Source organism: Bos indicus, chromosome 5 (genome assembly GCF_029378745.1).
Source record: "Bos indicus isolate NIAB-ARS_2022 breed Sahiwal x Tharparkar chromosome 5, NIAB-ARS_B.indTharparkar_mat_pri_1.0, whole genome shotgun sequence".
Taxonomy (NCBI): Eukaryota; Metazoa; Chordata; class Mammalia; order Artiodactyla; family Bovidae; genus Bos; species Bos indicus.
Window position 1 is genome coordinate 76,094,541 of NC_091764.1, and position 22,622 is coordinate 76,117,162.

A 22,622-nucleotide genomic window follows, 5' to 3' on the forward strand; every position below is an offset into this window, starting at 1 on the left:
AAGGAAGCTGGAGGTGGGAACCGCATCACCTGGAAACATGGAGTTCAGGGGGCTTTTCAAAGCTCCTCCAGCCCAGTTGCTCCACATCCTTTGGGTGCAGTAGGTGTAGTTTCACTGCAGGAGGACCTGCCAGGATCTGGTTGTTGTGGGCCGGTGCATAGGGGAACAGGCTTACCAGGTCCATGGGGCAGGGCTCATTGGCTGGCCCATCCTCCCCAGCTCCCTCAGTCCCAAGACAGGCCATCCAAGGAACCCAAGCCTGCCCAGGCTTCAGGGATATGGTAGCAGCCCAGGTCACTAAGGCCTGAAAGGAACAGAGTCAGCATTCTCTTTTTGTAATTTATATTTTGTAATGGTGTAGAGGTGACTTCAGAGAAGGCAATGGCAACCCACTCCAGTACTCTTGCCTGGAAAATCCCATGGATGGAGGAGCCTGGTGGGCTGCAGTCCATGGGGTCGTGAAGAGTTGGTCACGACTGACGGGACTTAGCAGCAGCAGCAGAGGCGACTTACAATGTTGTAGAGTTTATTTGTTTCAGGTGTACAGCAACATGATTCACTCATGCATAATGATGCATAGTACATGTACTTTTTTGAGTTTTCTTCCCATATAGTTTATTATGCAGTGTTGATTCGGGGTCCTCATCCTATAGTGGGTCCTTGTTGATTATTTTACAGAGTCGTGTGTGTATGTCCATGTCCACCTTCTCATTTCCTTTGCCCACCACCTTTCCCTTTTGGTAACCATAAGGTGCTTCGCTATGTTATGAGGCTGTTTCTTTTTGGTAAAGAAGTTCATTTGCATCCATTTTTAGAATCCACCTCTAAGAAACATCATATGATACTTGTCTTCCTTTGTCTTACTTCACTTAGTGTGTCATCTCTACTTCCTTCCTTGTTGCTGGACATGGCATGATGTCCCCCTTTTTACGGCTGAGCTGTAACTGCTCTGTGTGTGTGTATGCATCTTGTTTACCCATTCGTCTGTGCTTACCCACTCAGGCTTCATCCATGTATTGGCTATTGTACATAATGCTGCCATGAACATTGGGTGCATCTGTCTTTTAAAATTATGGTTTCTTTGGATGTGTGCCCAGGACTGGGATTGCTGGGTCCTATGGTACTTCACTCTTTTTTTAATGACCCTTTGTCCTGTTCTCCTTCGTGGATTTAGTGACTTTCATTCCAATCAACAGGGACGAGGGTTCTTTTCCCTCCATTCCCTTTCCAGCATTTATTGTCATAGATTTTCTATGCTGACCATGCTGACGTGTGTGAGGCGACGCCACTTCTGATTCGCAGTTCTCTAATACTTATAGATACTAAGCATCTTTTCATGTGCTTCATGGCCATCTCTATGATTTCTTTGGAGAAAGGTCCATTTAAATCTTGTGCCCTTATTTGACAGGGTTGTTTCTTTGATATTGAGGTGCATAAGCAGTTTGTATGTTTTGGTGAGAAATTCCTCGTGGGTGTCTCCATTTGCATATATTACTTTCATTATGGGCTTTTTCTTTTTGTTGTGTTTATGGTTTCCTCTGCTGTGCTAGTACTTTTAAGGGGAGTTAGGTCCCATTTATTTTTATTTTTTTCATTTATTTATTTTTGTTTTATTTTTCATGATTCTAAGAAGTAGATCAAAGAAAAACTTGCTGCAGTTTATGTCAAAGTGTGTTCTGCTTTTTCCCTTAAGAGTTTCATATTATCTGTCCTTTTATTTAGGTCTTTAATCTATTTGAAGTTTTTGCTGTTAGAGAGTATTCTAATTTCATTCTCATGACCATTTCTTAAAAACCCTGCACACTGTTCTTCATAGTGACTGCTACGAGTCTACCTTTTCACTAAGTGTGGGAGGGTTCTCTTTTTTCCACACTTTCTCCAGCACTTATTGTTTGTCAACTTTTGGACAATGGCCATTATTAACTATGTGAGGAAATACCTCATTGTAGTTTTGATTTGCATGTCTCTAATATTTAGTGATGTGGACGTCTTTTCACGTGATTCTTTTAAAGGGTGTGAGTTAAACTTACCTCTTGAAATTGACCACTTGAATGCCTGCATTGTTTTGAGGTGTTTTTTTTTTTTTTTTTCCAGTGACACCTAGGACATTTCTTGAAGGCAGGTATTTTTTACCTTCAGCCCCTTGATCCTTGTGCATATTAAATACCCAGGAGTACTGCTTTTCATTGTGTTGTTACATTAGATGGCCACAAGGGAGCAGCAGTTCTTCATGTCCCACTCCTTTTTTTCCCCTGTAATTTCCTTGTTATTTTATGTTGGAATATTGTTAATGTCTGATGTGTTTGTTTCAGTTGTACAGATACATGATTCAGTTATGCATAGATGTTTATTCTCTTTGGGTTCATTTCCACATATAGGTGGTTACAGTGTGCTCATCGACTTTCTTATGCTATTCAGCAGTTACTTTTTAATCATCTATTTGATATATATTACTGTGTATGTGTTAATTCCAAACTCTTAATTTCTCCCACTAGTTTCTGAAGGATGGAGGCTCTGCAGAGGGCAACAGGCACTCCAGGCTCATTGTGGAGGTACACTGCCTGCTACATCCTCGCAGCTCCCTCAGCCCCAGGACACTCCAGCCTTGGTACCGAAGCCAGTCAGGCTCCAGGGATGTGACATCAGCTCAGGTAACTACGGCCTGAGGGGGATAGAATCAACATTTCTTTTCCCATATTTTTCTGTTTTTACCCCATAATTTGAACAGGAGTGAATTACAATCTTGTGGGGTTTTCTACTCTTTTTTTCTTTTCAATCTACTGCATCTTGATTTTCTTGGTGACCAGGAGTTTCTTTTCTAAATCTGTGAGGCTGTGTCTCTTTGGGAAAGAACTTCATTCGTATCCATTTTTAGGTTACACCTACAGGTGATATCACATGATACTTGTCTCCCTTACTTCACTTGGAATGATCATCCCTACTTTATTTCCTGTGGCTGGACTTGGCACTATTTCCTACTTCCTTATCACTGAGAAATATTGCATTGTGTACCTGTGCCCCATCCTCTGTTTCCATTCGTCTGTAATTTCTACATTTAGCTTCCTTCCCAGACTTGACTATTGTACCTTGTTGGGCTGAGATTGCAGGGGTTTCTTTGTCTTTTAAATGTTTAAAATTTTTTCTCTGGGTTTATTCCCAGCGATGGGACTGCTGGATCCTAAGGTACTTGTGTTGCAGTGAAAAGGGATGAAAAAGAGAGAAATGGTTTTTCTCTTTCCCCTTCCTGAGAACAAAGAAAATAAAGAAAACAATGAACAGAACTGAATATTCCTTTTTTTTTTTTCTTTTAGCCATTCCTGGCTCTGCATGTCTGTAACTAAGTTTGCTTTCTTGCCCTCTAACTCCGCAGGAGCTGCACCTTGCACCCATTTAAAGTCTCCTCTATACTGGGAACAATTAAATCATTCTATGGATAATCAGTCTAATAACACTAGAAAACTAGGCTGGGTGCCTTATGGACAATGCCAGTATATAGTTTCTCTAAAAAATAAGAATTTGTATGGAACAAACTAAGTCAGATGACTTAGGTATATATTGGGGTATACATCTGGTCCCATCACTTCATGGCAAATAGATGGGGAAACAGTGGAAACAGTGGCAGACTTTATTTTGAGGGGGGCTCCAAAATCACTGCAGATGGTGACCGCAGCTGTGAAATTAAAAGACGCTTGCTCCTGGGGAGAAAAGTTATGACAAACCTGCTGCTGCTGCTGCTGCTAAGTTGCTTCAGTCGTGTCCGACTCTGTGCGACCCCAGAGACGGCAGCCCACCAGGCTCCCCCGTCCCTGGGATTTTCCAGGCAAGAACACTGGAGTGGGTTGCCATTTCCTTCTCCAATGCATGAAAGTGAAAAAATAAAGTGAAGTCACTCAGTTGTATCCAACTCCTAGCGAGCCCATGGAAGGCAGCCTACAGGGCTCCTCCATCCATGGGATTTTCCAGGCAAGAGTACTGGAGTGGGGTGCCATTGCCTTCTCTGTATGACAAACCTAGACAGCATATTAAAAAGCAGAGACATTACTTTGCCAACAAAGGTCTGTCTAGTCAAGGCTATGGTTTTTCCAGTAGTCATGTATGAATGTGAGAGTTGGACTATAAAGAAAGCTGAGTGCCAAAGAAATGATGCTTTTGAACTGTGGTGTTGAAGAAGACTTTTGAGAGTCTCTTGGACTGCAAGGAGATCCAACCAGTCCATCTTAAAGGAAATCAGTTATGAATATTCATTGGAAGGACTGATGTTGAAGCTGAAACTCCAATACTTTGGCCACCTGATGTGAAGAACTGACTCATTTGAAAAGACCCTGATGCTGGGAAAGACTGAAGGCAAGAGGTGACGGGGATGACAGAGGATGAGATAGTTGGATGGCATCACCGACTCAATGGACATGAGTTTGAATAAACTCCGGGAGTTGGCAATGGACAGGGAGGCCTACCCTCTCAGTCCGACGTGACTAACTGAACTGAACTGAACTGAACTGACGTTGGATGGCCACCAGAGGGCACTCTTGACCTGCTGACTGTCCAAGCAGTACACCAGGTAGTCACTGGGACTCCAGGACATTCAGATAAGTTTCCATACAGACTCCTTGCTTCTAATAGCACCGACCCTACCCCCAAGATTTTGCACAAACGGACAGGGACAACGTAGGGTATTTGTGGCCCAACCACTCAGAAAAAATGAGCAGAAAGCAGCCCTGCTAGCAGCAGCATTGAGGAGCTTAGATCCAGCGAAACAGACTGTTCCCTTGTGGAAAGGGGAAACTAAGAAGAGACCACCACTCTGCTACGACCAGTGCACCCATTGCAAAGAGACTGGACACTGGAGGAATGAGCGCCCCCATTGCACAGGGACATCTAAAGGGTCGAAGAAGTTCAGTCAACCCAACAAAGAAAGGTACCGCCTGAGATGGCTGTCCAAAACCTTATCCACCTGGCTGGAGCAGTATCAGACTAGGGAAGACCGGACTTCCTGATCCTGGGCGTCTGGGAGCCCAAGGTCACGATGAAAGTAGGGGGCCAATCAATGAATTTTATGGTGGATATCAGAGCTGAGCACTCCGTGGTAACCACACCTGTGGCTCCCCTCATAGGCCAAATAGCAACTATTGTTGGGGCCATAGGGGACTTGACAGCCCTCTCATTTTGCAAGGACGGTTTGTGTCAGCAAGGGGGCCATCTGATGACTCATGAATTTCTGTACTTACCAGAATACCCCATTCCCCTGCTGGGTAGAGACTTACTGACAAAACTGGGGGCACAAATCACCTTTACCCCCCAGAAAGCCTGCGAGCCTCACCTTGGGGAGCCAATTGGCTCTGATGATGGCCGTGACCATGCCCAGGGAAGATGAATGGCATCTCTAATCCTCAGGGAAGGAACAAATAAATCCCCCCAGACTGCTAAAAGAATTCCCTGATGTTTGGGCAGAGAAGGGGCCCCCAGGTTTGGCCAAAAACCATGCCCTCGTTGTGGAGAACCTGAGGCCAGGAGCCACTCCTGTTAGATAAAAACAATATTCATTACCATGGGAGGCATGCCTGGGAATTTGGGACTACATCCAGCGCCTACAAGATGCCGAGATCCTAATCGAATGTCAGTCTCCCTGGAACACTCCGTTCTTACCTGTCAAAAAGTCTGGAGGGAATGACTACAGCCCCATCCAGGACCTCCACACCGTCAACAGTGCAGTGATCACCATCCATCCAGTGACTCTCTCCTGAGTCTCTTACCCAGGTAAGCTGGTTCACCTGCTTCGATCTCAAGGATGCTTTCTTCTGCCTCCGGCTGTCACCAGCCAACCAGCCATTGTTTGCCTTTGAATGGGAGACCCACACTGGGAGAAAGACACAGTGTACGTGGACTCCAGTGCCTCAAGGCTTCAAAAACTCACCTACCCTGTTTGGTGAAGCCCTAAGTGTGGACCTTGCTGCCTTTCCCGGAGAAACTTTAAACTGCACCCTACTCCAGTTCATGGATGGCCTGTTGCTAGCCAGCCCCACCCAAGGGGACTGCAGGAGAGGCACCAAAGCCCTGTTGGCTCCACTCTCCACCACAGGGTACAAGGTGCCATGGAAAAAGGCTCAGCTCTGCAGACAGGAGGTCAAATACCTGGGGTCTGTCATCACAAAAGGGCATCAGGTGCTTGGACATGAGAGGAAGCAAGCCATCTGTTCAATACCTCGGCTGAACACTAAGAAAGAAGTCTGTGAGTTCCTTGGGGCTGCTGGATTCTGCCGGATCTGGATACTGGGTTTCTCTGAAATTGCCAAGCCTTTGTTTAAAGCCACAGCAGGATCTGGTAAGGACCCCCTGGAGTGGGGGCCTGAACAGAAAAAGGCCTTCGAGGAGATAAAGAGACTCTTGACCAGTGCTCCAGCATTAGGGCTGCCAGATGTGACACGGGACTTGGACCTCTTTGTACATGAGAAAAATCACACTGCCCTGGGGGTCCTCACACAGACAGTTGGGCTGTGGCAGCGCCCAGCTCCATATCTGTCCAAACGACTGATCCAGTGGCTGTGGGTTGGACGACATGCCTCCAGGCATTAGCTGCAACTGTGGTTTTGGTCAGAGAAGCAGATCAGCTTACTCTAGGACAAAATATAAATGTAAAGGTTCCCCATGCTGTTACTGCCCTGAAGGACAGCCGGGGGCATAAGTGGTTGACCAACTCCAGGATGGCTCACTATCAAGGACTGCTTTGTGAAAACCATGGGTCCAACTCGAGACTATGTGCACGCTGAACCCCATCACCTTTTTACCTATGGAATCAGAAACCCCTGGTCGTAACTGTGAGGAGGTCATGGATGAGATTTACTTGAGCAGGCTGGACCTGACAGACATTCCCCTCCAGAACCCGGAACTGGAACTGTTCACTGATGGAAGCAGTTTCGTCCAAGACGGGCAGCACAAAGCAGGCTATGCCATAACAACTGACGAGAGAGTGAAGGCTGAGGCCTTGCCACAGGGTGGTCAGCACAACGGGCTGAGCTACGGGCACTTGCCCAGGTGCTAAGGCACACTGAAGGGAAACGAGTCAACATCTATACTGATTCAAGGTATGCCTTTGCTACTTTACATGTACATGAAGCCATTTATAAAGAAAGGGGACTATTGACAGCAGGGGGAAAGGAGATTAAAAACAAAAAGGAAATCCTTCAGCTGTTCGAAGCAGTCTGGAAGCCTTTCCAAGTGGCAGTCATCCATTTTAAAGACCATCAGCGAGGAACTGATCCGATCAGCAAAGGAAATCGGTTGGCTGACCAGGCAGCCAAGGAGGCGGTGACCCAACCAAGCCCCACAGTGGGCCCTGAGTCAATCTTTAAGGTCCACTTGATGCCAGAATTGCCTCTGTCCCCAAGATACACCAAGGAAGAAGATTAATGGACTCTAAATGAGAGAAGAATAAAAGAAAAAGAGGGCTGGAGGAAGCTCCCAGACCAAAGACCCTTTGTCCCCAGCAATATAGCAATCCAGCTGGTAAAACAACATCGTGAGACAACTCATTTAGGAAAAACTGTGCTGGAGAGTATACTGAGCTGCTACTATTTCATTCCTAAGCTCCCAACCCTGTGTGCCCAGATCATTGCGAGATGTGTGACTTGTGCACAGAACAATGCCAGCGAATTTGGCACCCCAACTTGGGGTCTTGGCACCCCAAGACCCAACCCAGGGGTGCAGACCATTGGGACACTGCCCTTTAAAGATCAAAAGTGGACTTTACTGAAGTCAAGCCCTATAGGGGCTGTAAGTATTTACTTGTGGTAGTCTGCACCTACTCAGAATGGGCTGAAGCCTACCCCACTTGCACTGAACGGGCACAAGAAGTGGCCAAGGCCTTACTAAGAGACATAATCCTGAGACATGCACAGCCTCTCTCCATAGGGTCTGACAATGGGCCAGCTTTTGTGTCTGAGATAATCCAAACTTTATCCAGGACAAATGGGAATCAAATGGAAGCTTCACACTGCTTATAGGCCACAGAGCTCAGGGAAAGTTGAATACATGAATTGGACCCTCAAGACTACATTAGATAAACTCTGTCAGGAGACCCAGTTATCTTGGGTCGACATGTACCCCTTTTCTTTACTCTGAGCCCGATGCACCCCGAGGTCCTCAGGCTGTTCTCCCTTTGAGATCTTATGTGGGAGGATGCCCCCAGTGATAGGAAAACTCAAGGGAAACCCCCAACAACTAGGTGGCCTGGAGATGTCCCAACACCTCCAGGCCCTGGGAAAAGTCTTCCACCACATCGCCTGAGAAACCTTAAAAAGGACACCCATTCCTTTGGGCAACTGGTTTCATCCCTCTCGGCCGGGAGATGAAATATGGGTTAAGGACTGGAAAGAGGAACCACTTCAGCCAGTTTGGACAGGCCCTCACACGGTCATCCTGGCAACCCCTACTGCTGTTAAAGTTACAGGTGTCAACCCTTGGATCCACCACACCAGAGTCAAGAAGACAGTGGCTTCCTGTAATGAGGACACCTGGAAAACAGTTTGGGACCCTGAGAATCCCCTCAAGGTCTGGTTCCAAAAACAACGGCCCTCACCCACAAAAGACACTGAACCCAGCTCTAGTCACTCCGGAAGCTGACTAGTCCATGAACGGCAGAAGCTTGAGGATTCTTCAGCCTTGCTCCAGCCACACTCTGGCAGTTGGCTGGTCAACGCACGGTGGAAGCTTGAGGATCCGGCTATCAAAATATCAATGGATTTTCATTGTCAAACCTGGACTCTATCCCTGATTGGTATTATTGCTATGCTCTTCACTACCGGACTAGCTTCAGTCACACCCTAGGACTAGGATCTGGGTCAGAAGCTGTGGTTCTGTTGTCTATTATCTCACTGTAGTGAAAAGCCTCATTCTTATTAGATATCTCTTAAGATCGATTCTCCCTACTAACTAAATTGCTCACAGTATAGCTCTCCCCCCTTCACGATAGGCTCAGTTGCTATAGCCGTGACACCCCTAAGATGGGGAGAAAGCCTTTTGCTAGTGTTCAGTTATCTGTTATGTGCAGGCTGCTTTGCAGCCTTTTGGTGTCCCTTGCTCTAACAGGTGGTGCCATTCCTTATCCATCACACACCTGTCAACATTACAGTCAACCCTTGAAAAATCACTTACTCAACCATCAGCTAGAACAATGTATAGATAGCCAATCCTATAGGCCAATCACCTACTGCCTCCATAACCATTCGATGTATATCCAGGGGCCTGGGTGAAAAAATGTTTTCCAGTTATGCCCCCAGCTGCCACTACCTTTCCGCCGCCAGAGGATCCAAACCCCGGGCAGTATCTCGACACCATGGCATTGCCATCAGGCCCCTGTGCCTCTGTCCACCCCCAAATGCCACGCAGATGTTACAACCCAGAACAGGTGTCTGTCTGCCAAATAAATGGGAAAAAACCTACTGGACAGAGACAATAATGCAGACAAATGAAATCACGGACGAACTTTGCCCTAAAAAATCAGGCTCTGCCTGTTGGTAGCAAGACCCAGGTTACACAGTTAAATCCCCCTTAGACCCCCGTCTGTACTAGGTTCTCAAGAAACTCATCGCCTTCTTAATGACACCAACCCCCAGTTGGCCAGGGGTTGCTTGTTTTGCTTAGGCACTCCACAGTACTTAGCTACACTCGTACCATTAAATAGTGCAAGAACCATGGGAACTCCTGTAGATCCACCCTTACAAGGGCCAGTCTTAAGGGCAACTGAGTTAACTCAAAAGGCTCCAGAATGCTTTACAAATGATGGAGGAACTGAACCTGTAGGCAATTTAGCCAGGGACAAATGTAATCAAACTTTAATTGATGAGCGGCCCACTCATCCCCCCACAAACGCAATATGGGGCCGCCCCCACGGAGGCCTTTTCTTTGTTTGTGGGACAGATGCCTGCTTACGTCTACCAGTTAACTGGATGGGTAGCTGCACCTTAGCTCTCCTCACTCCCCAGATGAATATTGTCCCTAACAACCAGACTCTCACATCCGTACCTCTGGCAGCACATATGCAGTAGTCAAAAAGAGCCGTCCAGTTTATACCCCTACTAGTTGGTCTAGGAATCACGGCTGGGGTAGGTAGGGGAACAGGAAGAATTGCTTCATCAGCCACCTTTAACCATACACTATCCAAACACTTCACAGATGACACTGAGAGAGTAGCCAAGTCTTTCGTGGCCTTACAGGACCAACTAGATTTCCTGGCAGAGGTGGTTTTACAGAATAAGAGAGGGCTAGGCCTACTGACAGCCGAAAAGGGAGGACTCTGCCTCTTCTTGAACGAAGAATGCTACTTTTATGTAAACCAATCAGGAATAGCCAGGGACATGGCTCAACAACTAAGGGAATGAATCATAAAAAAGAGCGAGAAACCGGTAAATTCCTTGGGTAACTGGAACAATATCTGTAGCTGGGCATCGTGGCTCCTCCCTTTAGCCTGTCCTCTCTTATGTTCTTTGCAGTGCTCTTGTTTGGCCCTTGTATTCTCAGTCCAATCACCCAATCACCTCTCAGATTGAATCCATAAAGTTACAAATGGTAATAGCTCAATATATAGCCCCCTAAAAGATGGGGAGCTCTAAATGTCCTACCAAAACATGAGATGATGCTTTCTACGAGTGATAGAAGCATCAAAAGGGGGGAATGAAAAGGAAAAGTTAAAATTTTTACATAACCTCCTGTTCTTTCTGCCTCTGTAAGTCAGCTTGCTCCTTGTAAAGTCTAGATCACGTAGGTCTCAGAAAGCAGGGACTCAGAATACTAGGAACTGGAGCTTGTCTCACTCACCCTCGTCCTACCATTTGCAATCACCCTAGCCCCGGCAAACGCTCTTAATCATGCTTGTCCGTGTATAAAAACTCTGTAACCCTTTGTGTGGGGCCCAGAGCTTGGAGTGGTAACTCCTCTGGGCCCACCGGCGTAATAAACCTGAGTTCTCCAACTCTTCAAGTCTGATGCTTAGTTTCTCGAATACTGGTTTCTGCAACATTTCATGATGCTGAGCATCTTTTCATGTGCCTATCTGCTATCTGTAGGCTTTCCTCAGAGAAATATCCATTTTGGTCTTTGGCCCATTTTTTTTTTTCTTTGTTTGTATGTATTTTTGATACTGAGCTTCATGAGCTGTTTGTATGTTTTGGAGATGAATTCCTTGTGGGTCTCTTCCTTTGCAAATATTTCTTCCTATTCTGAGGGGTGTCCTTGTCTTTCCTTGAGGGTTTCCTTTTGGTATACAAAAGCTTTTAAGGTTAATTTGGTCCCATTTTCTGATTTGTGATTTATTTTTCATTTTTCTAAGAGGTAGATCCACAAAGAACTTGCTGCATTCATGTCAGATTGTGTCCTGTTTATATTTTTCTCAAGAATTTCATAGTATCCATCCTCACAACTAGGTTTTTAAATCTATTTGGAGTTTATTTTCATGTATGGTGTTAAGGAGTATTCTAAACTCATTCTCATTTTCATGGCTGAAGGAAGCTTCACAATGTCCTCCATAGAGGCTGTTACCAATTTACATCCCGAGTGTGGGTGGAGAAGGGTTCCCTTGTCTCCACACCCTCTCCAGCAGTTATTGTTTTTAGTGTTTGGCAATGGCCATTCTGACTGGTGTGATGTGATATCTCGCTGTAGTTTAGATTTGCATTTCTAATAAATAGTTATGTTGACATCTTTTCTTGTGATTATTTTAAAGGATGTGAGTTAAACTTACTTCTTGAAATTGGCTTCAATAATGCCTGCCTTGTTTTGAAGTCTTTTCCAATGACCACCCCTAAGGCATTTCTCCATGCCTTAGGAGGGCAGGTGTTTTTTACTTTGTGAAATGAAAATATCTCCTGCCATATTAATAAACAAGAAATGTCACAGCCATCAGAAATTTCTGGCCTCCAAATGTGAATGCTGCTGCTGCTGCTGCTGCTAAGTCACTTCAGTCGTGTCCGACTCTGTGCAACCCCATAGACGGCAGCCCACCAAGCTCCCCGTCCCTGGGATTCTCCAGGCAAGAACACTGGAGTGGGTTGCCATTTCCTTCTCCAATGCATGAAAGTGAAAAGTGAAAGTGAAGTTGCTCAGTCATATCCGACTCCTAGCGACCCCATGGACTGCAGCCTACCATGCCCCTCCATCCATGGGATTTTCCAGGCAAGAGTACTGGAGTGGGTTGCCATTGCCTTCTCCGCAAATGTGAATGAGGGCTCCCCAAACTGCGATCCAGAGGATGCTGCCACCTGCCACTGTGATTGCTGAGGAGCTGGGGCAATGCAAGAAGCAAGGTGGACTAGGAAACAGGACTGACCCCAGACAGCTGAGGTGCATAGAAAGGAATGAATGCAGTGAGCCCAGAGGCTTGCATCTTCCATACACAGGATGCTAAATTCCTTAACTGTATATCTGATCTTTGCTGTTCAGACTGCCTGCTCCCTTTGTTGCAAATTTGTAAATAGCCTGACTCCTCTTACCTCCTTGGAGCAGTTTTCTCAGAGCTACTGAGATGCTGTCTCCCAGGACTAGAGTTGTAAACATTCTCACTAAGTAAAATAACTTGCTACTTTTAGGTTATGACTATATTTTTTAGTTGACAACTTCAGTTCAGTTGCTTAGTCGTGTCCAACTCTGCGATCCCATGGACTGCAGCATGCCAGGCCTCCCTGTCCATCAACAACTCCCGGAGTTTACACAAAGTCATGTCCTTGGAGTCGGTGATGCCATCCAACCATCTCATCCTCTGTCATCCCCTTCTCCTCCCACCTTCAAACTTTCCCAGCATCAGAATCTTTTCAAAGGAGTCAGGTCTTTACATCAGGTGGCCAAAGTTTTGGAGTTTCAGCTTCAGCATCAGTCCTTCCAATGAATAGTCAGGACTGATTTCCTTTAGGATGGACTGGTTGAATCTCCTTGCAGTCCAAGGGACTCTCAAGAGTCTTTTCCAACACCACAGTTCAAAAGCATCAATTTTTCAGTGCTCAGCTTTCTTTATAGTCCAACTCTCACATCCATACATGACTACTGGAAAAACCATAGCTTTGACTAGATGGACCTTTGTGGACAAAGTAATGTCTCTGCTTTGCAATATGCTGTCTAGGTTGGTTATAACTTTCCTTCCAAGGAGTAAGCATCTTTTAATTTCATGGCTGTAGTCACCATCTGCAGTGATTTTGGAGCCCAGAAAAATAAAGTCTGACACTGTTTCCCCATCTATTTGCCATGAAGTGATGGGACCAGATGCCATGATCTTCGTTTTCTGGATGTTTAGCTTTAAGCCAACTTTTTCACTCTCTACTTTCACTTTCATCAAGAGGCTCTTTAGTTCTTCTTCACTTTCTGCCATAAGGGTGGTGTCATCTGTATATCTGAGGTTACTGATATTTCTCCTGGCAATCTTGATTCCAGCTTGTGCTTCATTCAGCCTAGCATTTCTCATGATGTACTCTGCATATAAGTTAAATAAGCAGGGTGACAATATACAGCCTTGACATACTCCTTTCCTGATTTGGAACCAGTCTATTGTTCCATGTCCAGTTCTAACTGTTGCTTCCTGACTTGCATACAGATTTCTCAAGAGGCAGATCAGGTGGTCTGGTATTCCCATCTCTTTCAGAATTTTCCACAGTTAATTGTGATCCACACAGTCAAAGGCTTTGGCATACTCAATAAAGTAGAAATAGATATTTTTCTGGAACTCTCTTGCTTTTTTAATGATCCAATGGATGTTGGCAATTTAATCTCTGGTTCTTCTGCCTTTTCTAAATCCAGCTTGAACATCTGGAATTTCATGGTTCATGTATTGTTGAAGCCTGTCTTGGAGAATTTTGAGCATTACTTTACTAGCATGTGAGATGAGTGCAATTGTGCAGTAGTTTGAACATTCTTTGCCACTGCCTTTCTTTGGGATTGGAATGAAAACTGACCTTTTCCAGTCCTATGGCCACTGCTGAGTTTTCCAAATTTGCTGGCATATTGAGTGCAGCACTTTCACAGCATCATCTTTCAGGATTTGAAATAGCTCAACTGGAATTCCATCACCTCCACTAGCTTTGTTCGTAGTGATGCTTCCTAAGGCCCACTTGACTTCACATTCCAGGACGTCTGGCTCTAGGTGAGTGATCACGCCATCATGATTTTCTGGGTCATGAAGCTCTTTTTTCTACAGTTCTTCTGTGTATTCTTGCCACCTCTTCTTACTATTTTCTGCTTTTGTTAGGTCCATACTGTTTCTGTCCTTTATTGAGCCCATCTTTGCATGAAATGGTCCCTTGGTATTTCTAATTTTCTTGACGAGATCTCTAGTCTTTCCCATTTTGTTGTTTTCCTCTGTTTCTTTGCACTGATCACTGAGGAAGGCTTTCTTATCTCTCCTTGCTATTCTTTGGAAATCTGTATTCAAATGGGTATATCTTTCCTTTTTTCCTTTGGCTTTAGCTTCTCTTCTTTTCACAGCTCTTTGTAAGGCCTCCTTGGACAGCCATTTTGCTTTTTTGCATTTATTTTCCATGGGGATGGTCTTGAGCCCTGTCTCCTGTATAATGTCTCGAACCTCCGTCCATAGTTCTATCAGATCTATCTATAGATCTATCTATAGATCTATCTATCTATCTATCTATCTATCTATCACTCTGTCTATCAGATCTAGTCCCTTAAATCTATTTCTCACTTCCACTGTATAATCGCAAGGGATTTGACTTAGGTCGTACTTGAATGGTCTCGTGGTTTTCCCTACTTTCTTCAATTTCAGTCTGAATTTGGCAATAAGGAGTTCATGATCTGAGCCACAGTCAGCTCTTGGTCTTGTTTTTGCTAACTTATACAGCTTCTCCGTCTTTGGCTGCAAAGAATATAATCAATCTGATTTCGGTGTTGTCCATCTGGTGATGTCCATGTGTGGAGTACAGACCTTGAATCCTTGTGAATGCGCTTCTGTGCAGCTCTTCATGGTGTTGTTACAGAAAATGGCCACAAGGTGGAAGCACTTTCCAATACCGCACTCTTTTTTTTTTTTTTAAACTGTAATTTCCTTGTTATTTTCTATTGGAATATAATTGACTTATAATGTTGTGTTTGTTTCAGATGTAGAGGAACTCGATTCAATTATATTAATACATAGACATTTATCTATTCTCTCTTGGTTTCTCTTTCACATATAGATGATCACAGTGTGTTCAATAAACTTCCCTATGCTATTCAGTAAGTACTTTTTGATCATCTATTTGATATATATTTATGTGTGTGTGTGTGTGTGTATTTAAAGAAAGAAAGTGAAGTCGCTTAGTCGTGTCTGACTCTTTGGGACCCCATGAGCTGTACCAGGCTCCTCTGTCCATGGGATTTTCCAGGCAATAGTCCTGGAGTGGATTGCCATTTCCTTCTCCAGGGGATCTACCCAACCCAGGGATAGAACCTGGCTCTCCCGAATTGTAGACAGATGCGTTACCGTCTGAGCCACCAGGGAAGTAAACAATATATATTTCAGATCAGATCATTCAGTCACTCAGTCGTGTCCGACTCTTTGCAACCCCATGAATCGCAGCACGCCAGGCCTCCCTGTCCATCACCAACTCCCGGAGTTCACTCAGACTCACGTCCATCGAGTCAGTGATGCCATCCAGCCATCTCATCCTCTGTCATCCCCTTCTCCTCCTGCCCCCAATCCCTCCCAGCATCAGAGTCTTTTCCAATGAGTCAACTCTTCGCAAGAGGTGGCCAAAGTACTGGAGTTTCAGCTTTAGCATCATTCCTTCCAAAGAAATCCCAGGGCTGATCTCCTTCAGAATGGACTCATTGGATCTCCTTGCAGTCCAAGGGACTCTCAAGAGTCTTCTCCAACACCACAGTTCAAAAGCATCAATTCTTCGGCGCTCAGCCTTCTTCACAGTCCAACTCTCACATCCATACATGACCACAGGAAAAACCATAGCCTTGACTAGACGAACCTTTGTTGGCAAAGTAATGTCTCTGCTTTTGAATATGCTATCTAGGTTGGTCATAACTTTCCTTCCAAGGAGTAAGCGTCTTTTAATTTCATGGCTGCAGTCACCATCTGCAGTGATTTTGGAGCCCAGAAAAATAAAGTCTGACACTGTTTCCCCATCAATTTCCCATGAAGTGATGGGACTGGATGCCATGATCTTCGTTTTCTGAATGTTGAGCTTTAAGCCAACTTTTTCATTTTCCACTTTCACTTTCATCAAGAGGCTTTTCAGTTCCTCTTCACTTTCTGCCATAAGGGTGGTGTCATCTGCATATCTGAGGTTATTGATATTTCTCCGAGCAATCTTGATTCCAGCTTGTGTTTCTTCCAGTCCAGCGTTTCTCATGATGTACTCTGCATATAAGTTAAATAAACAGGGTGACAATTCCAATCCCTTAAATTATCCCGCGTGTATCTGGAAGGCAACAGGCACTCCAGGTTCATTGTGGAGGCACACTGCCTCCCACATGCTCCCAGCTCCCTCAGCTCCAGGACATTTCAGCCTTGGGACTCAAGCAATCAGGCTCCAGGGATGTGACACGAGCCCAGGTCACTATGTCCTGAGGGAAATTGAGTCAGCATTTCTATTTTGCTTTTGTTGTTTGCATCTCATCATTTGATCTGGAGTATATAGGTGAATTACAGTCTTGTGGGTTTTTTTTTTTTTCTTTCTACCACAACTAGTTTCACTTCTATTAATACATAATCAGGTGTTTTCTCCCCCATATAGGTTATTATAGACTGTGGAATAAGTGTCCTTGTTTTATACAGTGGGTCCTGGTCATTCATCTTATAAATAGTAGTGTGCATATATTAGTCTGCAGCAACTCTGAAGAAACTCATTTCTTCATGCTCCACATCTTTATATCTTGGTGATTAGAAGTTTCTTTTCTAAGTCTGTGAGGTTCTGTCTCCAGGCAAGAAGTTCGATTGTATCCATCTTGAGAATACACCAAATGGTATGGACCTAACAGAAGCAGAAAATAGTAAGAAGAGGTGGCAAGAATACACAGAAGAACTGTACAAAAAAGATCTTCACGACCCAGATAATCATGATGGTGTGATCACTCATCTAGAGCCAGACATCATGGAATGTGAAGTCAAGTGGGCCTTAGAAAGCATCACTACAAACAAAGCTAGTGGAGGTGACGGAATTCCAGTTGAGCTATTTCAAATCCTGAAAGATGATGCTGTGAAAGTGCTGCATTCAATATGCCAGCAAGTTTGGAAAACTCAGCAGTGGCCACAGGACTGGAAAAGGTCAGTTTTCATTCCAATCCCAAAGAAAGGCAATGCCAAAGAATGCTCAAACTACCACACAATTTCACTCATCTCATCTCAGATCAGATCAGATCAGATCAGTCGCTCAGTCGTGTCTGACTCTTTGCGGCCCCATGAATCGCAGCACGCCAGGCCTCCCTGTCCATCACCAACTCCCAGAGTTCACTCAGACTCACGTTCATTGATTTGGTGATGCCATCCAGCCATCTCATCCTCTGTCGTCCCCTTCTCCTTCTGCCCCCAATCCCTCCCAGCATTAGAGCCTTTTCCAATGAGTCAACTCTTCGCAAGAGGTGGCCAAAGTACTGGAGTTTCAGCTTTAGCATCATTCCTTCCAAAGAAATCCCAGGGCTGATCTCCTTCAGAATGGACTCATTGGATCTCCTTGCAGTCCAAGGGACTCTCAAGAGTCTTCTCCAACACCACAGTTCAAAAGCATCAATTCTTCGGCGCTCAGCCTTCTTCACAGTCCAACTCTCACATCCATACATGACCACAGGAAAAACCATAGCCTTGACTAGACGAACCTTTGTTGGCAAAGTAATGTCTCTGCTTTTGAATATGCTATCTAGGTTGGTCATAACTTTCCTTCCAAGGAGTAAGCGTCTTTTAATTTCATGGCTGCAGTCACCATCTGCAGTGATTTTGGAGCCCCCAAAAAGAAAGTCTGACACTGTTTCCACTGTTTCCCCATCTATTTCCCATGAAGTGATGGGACCAGATGCCATGATCTTTGTTTTCTGAATGTAGAGCTTTAAGCCAACTTTTTCACTCTCCACTTTCACTTTCATCAGGAGGCTTTTCAGTTCCTCTTCACTTTCTGCCATAAGGGTGGTGTCATCTGCATATCTGAGGTTATTGATATTTCTTCCAGCAATCTTGATTCCAGCTTGTGTTTCTTCCAGTCCAGAGTTTCTCAAGATGTACTCTGCATATAAGTTAAATAAACAGGGTGACAATGTACAGCCTTGACGTCCTCCTTTTCCTATTTGGAACCAGTCTCTTGTTCCATGCCCAGTTCTAACTGTTGCTTCCTGACCTGCATACAGATTTCTCAAGAGGCAGATCAGGTGATCTGGTATTCCCATCTCTTGAAGAATTTTCCACAGTTTATTGTGATCCACACAGTCAAAGGCTTTGGCATGGTCAATAAAGCAGAAATAGATGTTTTTCTGGAACTCTTTTGCTTTTTCCATGATCCAGCGGATGTTGGTTCCTCTGCCTTTTCTAAAACCAGCTTGAACATCAGGAAGTTCATGGTTCACATATTGCTGAAGCCTGGCTTGGAGAATTTTGAGCATTACTTTACTAGCGTGTGAGATGAGTGCAATTGTGAGGTAGTTTGAGCATTCTTTGGCATTGCCTTTCTTTGGGATTGGAATGAAAACTGACCTTTTCCAGTCCTGTGGCCACTGCTGAGTTTTCCAAACTTGCTGGCATATTGAATGCAGCACTTTCACAGCATCATCTTTCAGGATTTGGAATAGCTCAACTGGAATTCCATCACCTCCACTAGCTTTGTTCGTAGTGATGCTTTCTAAGGCCCACTTGACTTCACATTCCAAGATGTCTGGCTCTAGATGAGTGATCACACCATCATGATTATCTGGGTCGTGAAGCTCTTTTTTGTACAGTTCTTCTGTGTATTCTTACCATCTCTTCTTAATATCTTCTGCTTTTGTTAGGTCCATACCATTTCTGTCCTTTATCAAGCCCGTCTTTGCATGAAATGTTCCTTTGGTATCTCTGATTTTCTTGAAGAGATCTCTAGTCTTTCCCATTCTGTTGTTTTCCTCTATTTCTTTGCATTGATTGCTGAAGAAGGCTTTCTTATCTCTTCTTGCTATTCTTTGGAACTCTGCATTCAGATGTTTATATCTTTCCTTTTCTCCTTTGCTTTTCACGTCTCTTCTTTTCACAGCTCTTTGTAACGCCTCCTTGGACAGCCATTTTGCTTTTTCGCATTTCTTTTCCATGGGGATGATCTTGATCCCTGTCTCCTGTACAATGTCACAAACCTCATTCCATAGTTCATCAGGCAGTCTATCTATCAGATCTAGGCCCTTAAATCTATTTCTCACTTCCACTGTATAATCATAAGGGATTTGATTTAGGTCATACCTGAATGGTCTCGTGGTTTTCCCTACTTTCTTCAATTTAAGTCTGAATTTGGCAATAAGGAGTTCATGGTCTGAGCCACAGTCAGCTCCTGGTCTTGTTTTTGCTGACTGTATAGAGCTTCTCCATCTTTGGCTGCACAGAATATAATCAATCTGATTTCATAAGAGAAACCCAAGTAAGACGGTAGGTGTTGTAAGAGGTCATCAAAGGGCAAACACACTGAAACCATACTCACAGAAAACTAGTCAATCTAATCACACTAGGACCACAGCCTTGTCTAACTCAATGAAACTAAGCCATGCCCGTGGGGCAACCCAAGATGGGCGGGTCATGGTGGAGAGATCTGACAGAATGTGGTCCACTGGAGAAGGGAATGGCAAACCACTTCAGTATTCTTGCCTTGAGAACCCCATGAACAGTATGAAAAGGCAAAATGATAGGATACTGAAAGAGAAACTCCCCAGGTCAGTAGGTGCCCAATCTGCTAGTGGCCATCAGTGGAGAAATAACCCCAGAAAGAATGAAGGGATGGAGCCAAAGCAAAAAGAATACCCAGCTGTGGATGTGACTGGTTATAGAAGCAAGATCCAATGCTGTAAAGAGCAATATTGCATAGGAACCTGGAATGTCAGGTCCATGAATCAAGGCAAATTGGGAGTGGTCAAACAAGAGATGGCAAGAGTGAATGTCGACATTCTAGGAATCAGTGAACTGAAATGGACTGGAATGGGCGAATTTAACTTAGATGACCATTATATCTACTACTGCAGGCAGGAATCCCTCAGAAGAAATGGAGTAGCCATCATGGTCAATAAAAGAGTCCGAAATGCAGTACTTGCATTCAATCTCAAAAACGACAGAATGATCTCTGTTCATTTCCAAGGCAAACCATTCAATATCACAGTAATCCAAGTCTATGCTCCAAGCAGTAATGCTGAAGAAGCTGAAGTTGAACGGTTCTATGAAGACCTACAAGACCTTTTAGAACTAACACCCAAAAAAGATGTCCTTTTCATTATAGGGGACTGGAATGCAAAAGTAGGAAGTCAAGAAACACCTGGAGTAACAGGCAAATTTAGCCTTGGAATACGGAATGAAGCAGGGCAAAGACTAGTAGAATTTTGCCAAGAAAATGCACTGGTCATAGAAAACACATAGCACTCATCTCACAAGCTAGTAAAGTAATGCTCAAAATCCTCCAAGTCAGGCTTCAGCAATACATGAACTATGAGCTTCCTAATGTTCAAGCTGGCTTTAGAAAAGGCAGAGGAACCAGAGATTAAATTGCCAACATCCGTTGGATCATGGAAAAAGCAAGAGAGTTCCAGAAAAACATCTATTTCTGCTTTATTGACTATGCCAAAGCCTTTGACTGTGTGGATCACAATAAACTGTGGAAAATTCTGAAAGAGATGGGAATACCAGACCACCTGATCTGCCTCTTGAGAAATTTGTATGCAGGTCAGAAAGCAACAGTTAGAACTGGACATGACAACAGACTGGTTCCAAATAGGAAAAGGAGGACGTCAAGGCTGTGTATTATCACCCTGCTTATTTAACTTATATGCAGAATACATCATGAGAAACGCTGGACTGGAAGAAACACAAGCTGGAATCAAGATTGCCGGGAAAAATATCAATAACCTCAGATATGCAGATGACACCACCCTTAAGGCAGAAAGTGAAGAGGAACTAAAGAGCCTCCTGATGAAAGTGAAAGTGGAGAGTGAAAAAGTTGGCTTAAAGCTCAACATTCAGAAAACGAAGATCATGGCATCTGGTCCCATCACTTCATGGGAAATAGATGGGGAAACAGTGGAAACAGTGTCAGACTTTATTTTTGGGGGCTCCAAAAATCACTGCAGATGGTGACTGCAGCCATGAAATTAAAAGACGTTTACTCCTTGGAAGGAAAGTTATGACCAACCTAGATAGCATATTCAAAAGCAGAGACATTACTTTGCCAACAAAGGTTCGTCTAGTCAAGGCTATGGTTTTTCCTGTGGTCATGTATGGATGTGAGAGTTGGACTGTGAAGAAGGCTGAGCGCCGAAGAATTGATGCTTTTGAACTGTGGTGTTGGAGAAGACTCTTGAGAGTCCCTTGGACTGCAAGGAGATCCAATGAGTCCATTCTGAAGGAGATCAGCCCTGGGATTTCTTTGGAAGGAATGATGCTAAAGCTGAAACTCCAGTACTTTGGCCACCTCTTGCGAAGAGTTGACTCATTGGAAAAGGCTCTAATGCTGGGAGGGATTGTGGGCAGGAGGAGAAGGGGATGACAGAGGATGAAATGGCTGGATGGCATCACTGACTCGATGGAGGTGAGTCTGAGTGAACCCCGGGAGTTGGTGATGGACAGGGAGGCCTGGCGTGCTGCGTCATGGGGTCGCAAAGAGTCGGACACGACTGAGGGACTGAACTGAACTGAACTGAGAGGTGATATCATATGATACTGATACTTGTCTCTTCCTGTGTCCCTTACTTCACTTGGAATGATCATCTCTACTTTCCTGTGACCGGCTTTGGCATTTTTCGTGTTTCTTTATGGTTAAGAAATATTGCAGTACATGTACCCCATCATCTGTATCAATTCAACTGTGCTTCTACGATTAGCTTGATTCCAAGTCTTAGCTATTGTACCTTATGGGGTCAAAATCACAAGGTTACCCATCTTTTTTTTTTTTTTTTTTTAATATTTTAGCTGTATTCTCAACCCCGCCTCATTCTAAACATGAGACACAAGCCTGCTCAGGCTCCAGGGATGGGAGAGTAGCCTGAATTAGGGAGGTTGCAGGGAATAAATTAGGCATTAACTTTTTCCTGTTTGATTTCATTAATCTCATGCTGAAGCTATGTTCGAGTAAAGTTGATTTGCAGTTTTGTGCTTGCCATTAGTGTACAACCACCTGATTCAGTTATGACATATATATATAGCGTATCTGTTCCTTTGTGGATTCTTTTGCCATAGAGACTATTGCAGAAGCTCAAGCAAAGTTCCACTTGCTGAACATCGGGTCCTTCCTGAGCATCTATGACAGCTACAGATTTCTGTGAATATATGGAAGGAAGGAAAGAGATCATCTTTTTGAATTATCTATTATACCTACAGAGTTCTGTGTATATGTAAGTTGTTACCTCTGAATTCATCCCTGCCCTTTCGGGTTTTATTTTATTTTGTTTTATTTTTTACTGGAACCATCTGTGTTTGAATTCTCAGAGTCTCTTTTTGGGTT